The sequence below is a fragment of the Ictidomys tridecemlineatus genome, unplaced genomic scaffold, assembly GCF_052094955.1.
Source record: "Ictidomys tridecemlineatus isolate mIctTri1 unplaced genomic scaffold, mIctTri1.hap1 Scaffold_581, whole genome shotgun sequence".
NCBI lineage: Eukaryota > Metazoa > Chordata > Mammalia > Rodentia > Sciuridae > Ictidomys > Ictidomys tridecemlineatus.
The window spans coordinates 104,221-112,578 of NW_027523927.1; the positions used below are offsets into that span (position 1 = coordinate 104,221).

The following is an 8,358-nucleotide window of genomic DNA, read 5'->3' on the forward strand; positions in this document are numbered from 1 at the left end:
GCCCCAAGTCCCACTTACCTATCCCTGCGGCGCCTGGCAGTGCTCACCTCTAGAGCCTGGATCAACAGCCTCAAGATGAATGACAGTAAGGCGGCTGTGGAAGATATAGCCACTAGGAAGCTGTGCGCATGCTAAGAAGCCAACCCTGGGGACAGTTGCTCACTGGCCCCGCCCCTGGGCTCGACTCCTCCCTCCATGACGTCTCCCTCAGATAGCCCCGCCCACCAACTCTTCCTCCTTGGACTGGACAGTTAGTCCAGTACTCCCAACGGAAACCTCCTTCCACCAGCTGCGCTGTCCTCCTGCTCTCCCTGTTTTACCTTCATCACTCCTCTCTCTGGCCCAGCTCGAATCTCTGCTCCACAGTGTATGTAGCCTACCCCACCTAGCTCCCTGACCCCACTAAACTTGAACATGTCTTTGACAGGTTCTCCCAAGGGGCTTTGCCCTAGACCTGCCCTCCATTACCCCACCTCTTGGCTCTCCACCCCTCCACCCACACAACACTGATGTTGCCACTGTGGGCCCTGGGGACTGCATGGATCCGCCATGACCTTGTCCAAGGAGAACAGCATCTCTCTGGTACACAAAAGGGAGATGACACATTTCACCAGCTGGGCATCCAGGTACAGGCAAAGGGGACCAAGCAGAAGCAAGAACAGCTTGATATTATAGTGTTCCACGTAGTTGTTCACCCACCTACAGTGGTGCTCAGACTCCTATGGGGAGAGGAGGCAGGCTTCAAGATTATATCTAGCCTAGCCTCCATCATCCCCAAATAATAAGGCCTCCCCCAAAGCTGTCTTCTAGGCCACCTTCTATTGGCCCTACACACAGGCTCCCATCTCAGGGAGAACCTGGCATTTCCATTGTTAGAGCACAGTTAGGACTCCATGGCTCAATGGGTCACTGGTCATGAGTGAGGTTTTTAGAGACTAGACCTACCTGGTGTTACCTGGAGCAGGATATGCAATAACTCTGGGCCTCTATTTACTCAGATGTTGGTTAAGGATGTAAAGAACACCCTTCCCATCCATACTTCTGCCCTTGGAGAACCCTGCAGGGTGTGTACATGAGAGAGCATTCAGAACCCAGAAAACCCTCCAACTGGGACACCCAGATCAAGACAGGCAAAGACCTCCAGAAGATGGGAACAGCCAGCCTACAGATCAGGTATTTAGTACCAGTAAGCCAGGGGATGGGACAGTCACTGCCTTTCATCCCCCAGACTCCACCAGGCTCAGCACAGATGGGATGCCCTTTGCATGTCATCATCTGTTCAAGCAAGGCCAGCCTCTCAGAACACATACTGACATAGAAGCCACAACAGATGTAAGTGTCCAAGAGTGGCTGGGAGCCACTCTTAAGAGTCTGGGAGGATAGTCTTGTACCCACCTCCAGCCCACTTATGCTGTAAGGTTCCTGGTCCTGATCAGGTGCCTAGGAATGAATTGGTGATTGGACAGGGAGGAAGAGTACTCACCTTCACACAGATGTTACAACAGGGACAGAGGAAGGTCCTGGGTGGGCAGTGGGAGGAGCAATGTGGGCATTAGGGCATTAAAAGGCTTTCGATACATTCAGGCCATGTATGCTGCCTTAGGGTTCCGCTTGTAGGAGTCTGGCATGAGAAGAGGTTTGGGCAGTGACAAGAGGCCATTTCTATTACTCTGCTGCTCAGGGAAGCCCCATAGCTGGAAAGCAGGCAGTGTTGTAACAGAAGGACCTGCCTTTGGGCTGTCTTCCTGCAATTATGCCACTAAGCCTTGCTTCAGCAAAACATCAAGAAGAGTATTGAAATTTATTTCTGGATACTTTGCCTGATCTTAAAACAAAATCATAATTTTAGCAGCAGGACGAACTCTGGTATGCCTTGTGCTATTTGGCTTCAAAAAAAAGTGTGTAAATTTTCAAGAACATTTTACCTTTAATTGATATTCTTCCCTGTATAAACATAAAAACTTTCTAGTTGGTGCCATAGAGATGTTGTCAAGAGTAAAATTATGTAGTTTTGCTATTGTCTGGGATGGAATGTTGGATGGATTATCTTCTATGTCAAAATAGATACATATATTTACATTGTAACAAAGACGCTCAAATGAAACAATAAAATGATGAAATTGAAGGCACAATTCACATCCCTGGGTACTTAGCTACAAATATTTCACCCCTTTGGAGTTGGAAAAAAATTCTAGTGTAGCAGTACTGACTTTTCCAGATGAAATTGGCTTATACAAACCAAATGTAAATATGTGTGATTTCACTCACACCATTTCTCCTAGCTCAGAGCCCTGATACAAAACCCAAGCAACTCAAGCAAATGCATAATCCTTTTTTTGGATTGCTTAAAGAAAAAGGAAGGCCAGATTTTTTTTTTTATGCACCAAGATTCTCTGTGCAGAATTTGAACTTTACTGTTCTTCATTGAGTGGGAGGAATGGAGTGGAGGAAGTTTAGAAGGTTCTTTGAAGGAGAAGCCAAGTTACTAGAGAAAGCACCAGTTTCTTTCAGACTCACCTTCCTCTCTTTCACTGGTCACCGTAAGTACTTCTGCTGCCTGTCCACCTTGGAGGAAGGCAAAGCATGGAGGGATGGAAGAGGAGGGAGAAAGGCAGCTAAGCATTGAACATATGTCTTGAGTTGGGTGTGTCTGGGTATATGATTGGCAGATGAGGAAGAGACTAATAACATTTCTTTGACTTTGAAAATGACTTTGACTCCTGCTACACTAAAATGTGCTTTAAACAAATATGACTATTTGTAGTATTCTAAGTAATCCCTATACCACTCCCACAGGCAAGTTCACAGGCAGTCTTGTTTCTTTCAGGACTTCTCACTGTGTTTGCCCAAGAATTCTCTCCAGCTCTTCCAGTCTGAAGGAGCTTGGTGCTAGAAAAGATGGGAAGGAACAAAACCTCAGGGTCCTGCCTGAGCAGACCCCATGCTTCATCTCTGTCTTCCATGTCAACCACTAGGGTGAGTCCACCCTTAGGGAAGACTAAGTTCTTTTGTTTTCTGACTGCATATGCTGCTTCTCCTGGCCTCTCTATGGGACCTTTTAGGGAGGTGGAAGGATGTACTTGGAGTACTTCCTGCCAGCTGACCCCAGACTCGATCATCTCAGCCAACCAAAGAACTTCTAATATGTGATTTTTTCAAAATGAAGGAAACAGGATTGTTTTTGATCTCCCTGGCTTCTGCAAATTTGCCAGTCCTGTCCCCCAGGTAGGGCAGTGGGGTGAAGGAGGGGCACACCCACACCTGGTTAGGAAAATCTCCACATCTGTAAACAATCATAGGTGTAACTCTTTTCCTTTGCTATGCAGAATTCTGTCTATGGTAGAAAGCTTTGAAAAGTCAAAGGGGACCTGTGATGTTTCACTGTGTTGTGTCACTTCCCAGAGATTTTGAGGCTTGAACCAAGGTCTAGGAAGCTGCAAGGAAATTTACCTTGACCTCAGAGAGCTGCCCCAAATAGAAGAGACATGTGGTAGAAGCAATGTTAGTTTTAGAGTCTGTGTGCTTAGTTATGTGAAACTAACTCTATATATAATAGTATGGACTTAGAATACACTGTTACATTTTAAATAAAAACATTAACTCTAAGTTGATGCTAAAAAATTTAAGATTTAGAGCAAAGGTCAGATGGTACAAACAGGAAACAAAGAGAAAATATGAGGCCTAAATCCAAATATATCAATATTACACTGAATAGAATGAATTAAAACCCCAGTTGAAAGGCAGAGATTATCAGAATGGGTTAAAAAATCAAGATCTAATCATATCTACAAGTGATGTGCTTTAAATGTAAAGATTCAGATATATTGAAAATTAAAAATCAGGAAAATAAGAATGAAAAAATAAAGAATGAAAAGTCGGAACTGCTGAATTAATATTAGATAAAATAAACTTGAAAAGTATTACCATAAATAGAAATTCTGAAGCAGATATGACAATAATTAATGTTCCTGTACCCAGTAACAGAGCTTTAAAATATATGAAGCAAAAATTAACAGAATGGAAGGGAGAAACACACAGTTACAAACCATCATGGAAGATTTTGATATCTGTCTCTCAGTAAATACAGTAATTTGGCAAAAATATTAATAAAGACATAGAAGTTTTGAGCAAGAGTATCAACTACCTTAGCCTAAAAGACTTTATAGAATACAACACCCAACAACTACAGAACTCCCGATCCCTTTAAGGGCACATAATACTTTCAGTAACAGGTCATATTCTGGGCTATAAAACAATATTTCTTACCAATAATGGGATGGATTCAAACTCAGAAGCTTTTTCTCAGCAATAGGAATGATCAGTAATGTGAAGAGAGAGCCAACAGAGTGTCAGAACATTTTTACTATACACACATCAGATAGAGCACTAATTTCCAGAATATATAAAGATATCAAAAATCTTAACACCCCAAAACCAAATAACCCAATCAATAAATTGACTGAGGAACTAAACACACAATTCTCAGAAGATCTATGTTCATAAACCAATATGTGAAAAAATGTTCAACATCTCTAGCAATTAAAGAAATAGAAATCAAAACTATCAGATTTGATTTCACTTCAGTCAGAATGGCAATTATCAAGAAGACAAGTAACAAGAAATGTTGGCGAGATTGTGGGGGAAAAGACACACTCATAGATTGCTGGTGGGACTCCAAAATGGTGCAACCATTATGGAAAGCAGTATGGAGATTCCTAAGAAAACTTGGAATAAAACCACAATTTGACCCAGTTATCCCACTTCTTTATTCCCAATGGACTTAAAATTGGCATACAACAGTGACGTGGCCACATCAACGTTATAAAGCAGCTCAACTCACAATAGATTAACTATGGAACAAACCTAGGAGTCCTTCAACAGATGAAGAAAATGTCTCTATGCATAATGGTATATTACTCAGTTTTAAAGAAGAAGGCAGTGATGGCATCTGCCAGTAAATGGGTGGAAGTGGACAATATCATACTAAGCAAAATAAACCAATTCCAAAAACCAAATTCTAAATGTTTTCTCTGATATATTGACAATAATTCACAATAAGGAGCATGGCTATGGAAGAATAGAATTATTTGGATTAGGCAGAGGGGAGTGAAAGTTGGGAAGCCAGGTATGGGGGTAGGAAGAAGAGTAGAATGAATCAGACATTAATACCCTATATCCATGTGTGACTACATGACTGATGTGATTCTACATCATGTACAACCAGAAAAATGAGAAGTTATGCACCATTTGTGTATTATGTGTCAAAGTGCATTCTATTGTCATGCATTGCCATTGTCTAGCTGGGTGAAATAACTGGAGATGACAAACAACTTGAAGGTTGAAGTAGGAAGTACTTTATTGCGAGTGAACTCAGCGGGAACTGAGAGGGAACTCAAAGTAGTGGGTACCCTAGGTAGCAGGCACCACCTCTCTGCCAGACTGCAGAGGTACATATACCCAACTAATTACCCACAGCTTAACTTAATTAACATAAACTAGATACAGAAGTCAGTTATTAAGGGATCCTTATCATCTTAATGGCTCCCTGGCATTGACTCAAAAAGCACTTCTCCTAGCAAACTGCCAGGCACCATCTTAACTTCGCTGTGGCCCTCATCAATGTATAACTAATTAGAACAAATAAAAGAAAAAAAAGACTGGTAGCAGCCAAGGGATGGAGGAGGAGGAATGGGAGTTATTACTTACATGGTGGCAGAGCTTCTGTTTGAAGTGACAAAACTGTTTTGGAAACAGAAGCTTGTACAATATTGTGGGTGTAATTAATGCCTTTGAGTTGTTCACTTATCATGGCTAAAATGGCAAATTTTATGTTACAAGTCTTTTACAATAATGAACACTTTATTATAGTTTTAAAATTTTTTCCTTTCAGAAAATGAAAGAATAGGATGCCATTTTAGTAGCTACTCTTGAGAATCACATTGGCCACCAGGATGTGTGGAGTTAAACTTGCTAGCAGTTTTGCCAAGTTCAGAAATGGGTGCTGCCAAAGAGAGGAAACAAAAAGTGCATAATTTAGAAGCAAAGCATGTTCTTTCAACTAAGGCCTGAAGACTACTTATGAATACAATTGAGTTAATCAACCCATATTTTAATACCTGCCCAGACATCTCATAATCACAACCATAACTTTCATAAACTGTTTTGAAAACAGAGTTGTTTTTAATTGTTCTAATTTCTAAAAATCAACAGTTAAACAGCCCATTAATACACTCATGTCAGCATTGAATGGACACGATATTTGATAATATAGCAAAACAAACTCACAAAATTAAATTTTTCTCCTGGCAGATGAAGTCCTAAAATATAGCAGCTGCCTTATTGGCAGTGATCAATGAATAGTGAAATGGAAACTTTCTGTGGGTTATTCAAAAAGAGTCAATATTTTATCCAAATCACATTATTTCAAAATTTACCTCTAACAATACCTTGGCTGAACCCCTTTTCTCCACATCCACTTCCAAACACTTTTGTAAGAAATCGTGAAATACTGGGGAAAGTTTGTCTGGATTTGGAAATTCTGGAGTTCCATTTGTTGCAATTAGGTGTAAGGCCTAAAAATAGAACAACATCTGTGACTTTCTTTTTTGGGGGGCCTGAAATACTGATGGTTGAACAGAGGTGGCATTGCCAGTCAGCTACATTCCTAATTTTATTTTTGAGATAGGATCTCACCAAATACTTGAGGCTGGCCTTGAACTTGTGATCCTCCTTTTTTTTGCCTCCTGAGTCACTGAGATTACAGGTGTACAACCATAGGGTATAACACTTGTGACATTCTTAAAGTAGCTCAACAAAGTTATAATATATAAAGTTTATGGATTGTTATGCTTTTTAGGAATTGAACCCCAAAACATGCTAAGCAAATAACTGCTCCACTGCTGAGCTATACACCAGGCCTTTTTTTCATTTATTTTGAGACAGAGCCCAGGTGGGCTCAAATATGAGATCCTCCTGCCTGAGCCTCTCTAGAAGCTGAGATTACAGGTGTGTGCCCCCAGGCCTGGCAGTTTCATCTTTTCTGAGTTGAAGTATAAATGCATACACTTGCTTAAAGAAAACAAAATAAAAAACAGCAAAAACCCCACCTGGGTTGCATTAAAAATATAAAGAAAAATGATGACAATCCTACTACCAATGTGGACTATCTTGTTAAACCTTCCCAAGCTTTTTAAAAGTCACATTTTCACATTTCAAAACAATTTGTATCTACTGAAACTCTTTTCCTTCAAAAGCTATATGTCAGATTCATCATTCCTAATAACTGACCATAAAATGATTCTAATGGCTAAATTGAATAGTGCCTTAATATGGGTGTTTTCATAATTTAATCTCCTTTAGAAAATCTTTGTATTCTTTAGTTTTGAATATTACCTTTAAATTTCTAGAAGTGAAATTATTTCTAAATAATGGATTTTTTAAGTAGAAGTTTTAAGTTTTATGATTAAGCAAACAGTAGAGACCCTTGTTAAGTTGCCTGTGAGACAGGAGGAACACTTTAAGGGATCTGGCTGACCTTCTTCAAAACTGAAAAGACAACTAGATAGCCTTGCAAATGCAGTTTCTAAATGCATACTGGGTCTTAAAATGAGGATCCTGAAATGTTCCCATGTTGGCCCCTCATGCTCTTATTATTAATATCTTGCATTACAGTACAGTGTAATTATTATATTGATATTCGTGTGTATACATATCTAAATATAAATATATTTTGTTGTTTTTTGGCTGGCACTTGAAATGTGGGGAACTTGTGCATGCTACCCAAGAACTCTAAACAAATAAACAAATATGGAAATACTTCTATGAATCCAAAGTTTACAACTTTACATTAGAGTGAGTTTGGCATTGTATTATATAATTTCTTATTAGGTATTATTATACAATTGTGCATTGTATTATATAATTCTGTTTTGAAAAATTAATTTTGTAATGTATCCACCATTATAACATCAACTGAATAAATTCACTGCACTAAACACCTACTACTCAACCTCTTCACACTTCTGAATCCCTGCAATTATTGAGTTTTTAAAACTCTTCATACTTGAGATATCCTCTACTTACATGCTGGGCAAGTGCCCTAGCATGGATGAACACTTCCAGCCCACACATTCAACTTGCAATTGGAGAGCATCTAGCCCCTTTAAACTGAAAGACATCATTAAGCACTACTCTCTTAAACATCTTTCAGAATCTAATATGACCACACCATATTTTCCATGTTCGTTCCCTATAATAAGCAAATAAATAAAGTTCTGTCATGTCTACTGTTGTTATTATATCTCAATTTTTATCCATGAGTACTATTTTATTGTATGGATATAACATATACATTTGATT

General features: G+C 39.5%; 1 long non-coding RNA gene across 1 annotated transcript; it reads left to right on the plus strand.

The window, feature by feature from the left end:
* The first annotated feature begins 203 nt into the window (after positions 1-203).
* Positions 204-7,301, plus strand: LOC144374117 (uncharacterized). The gene is made up of 3 exons (XR_013433611.1): positions 204-367; positions 999-1,173; positions 2,828-7,301. It is a non-coding gene; the product is annotated as an uncharacterized LOC144374117 (long non-coding RNA).
* The last annotated feature ends 1,057 nt before the right edge of the window (positions 7,302-8,358 follow it).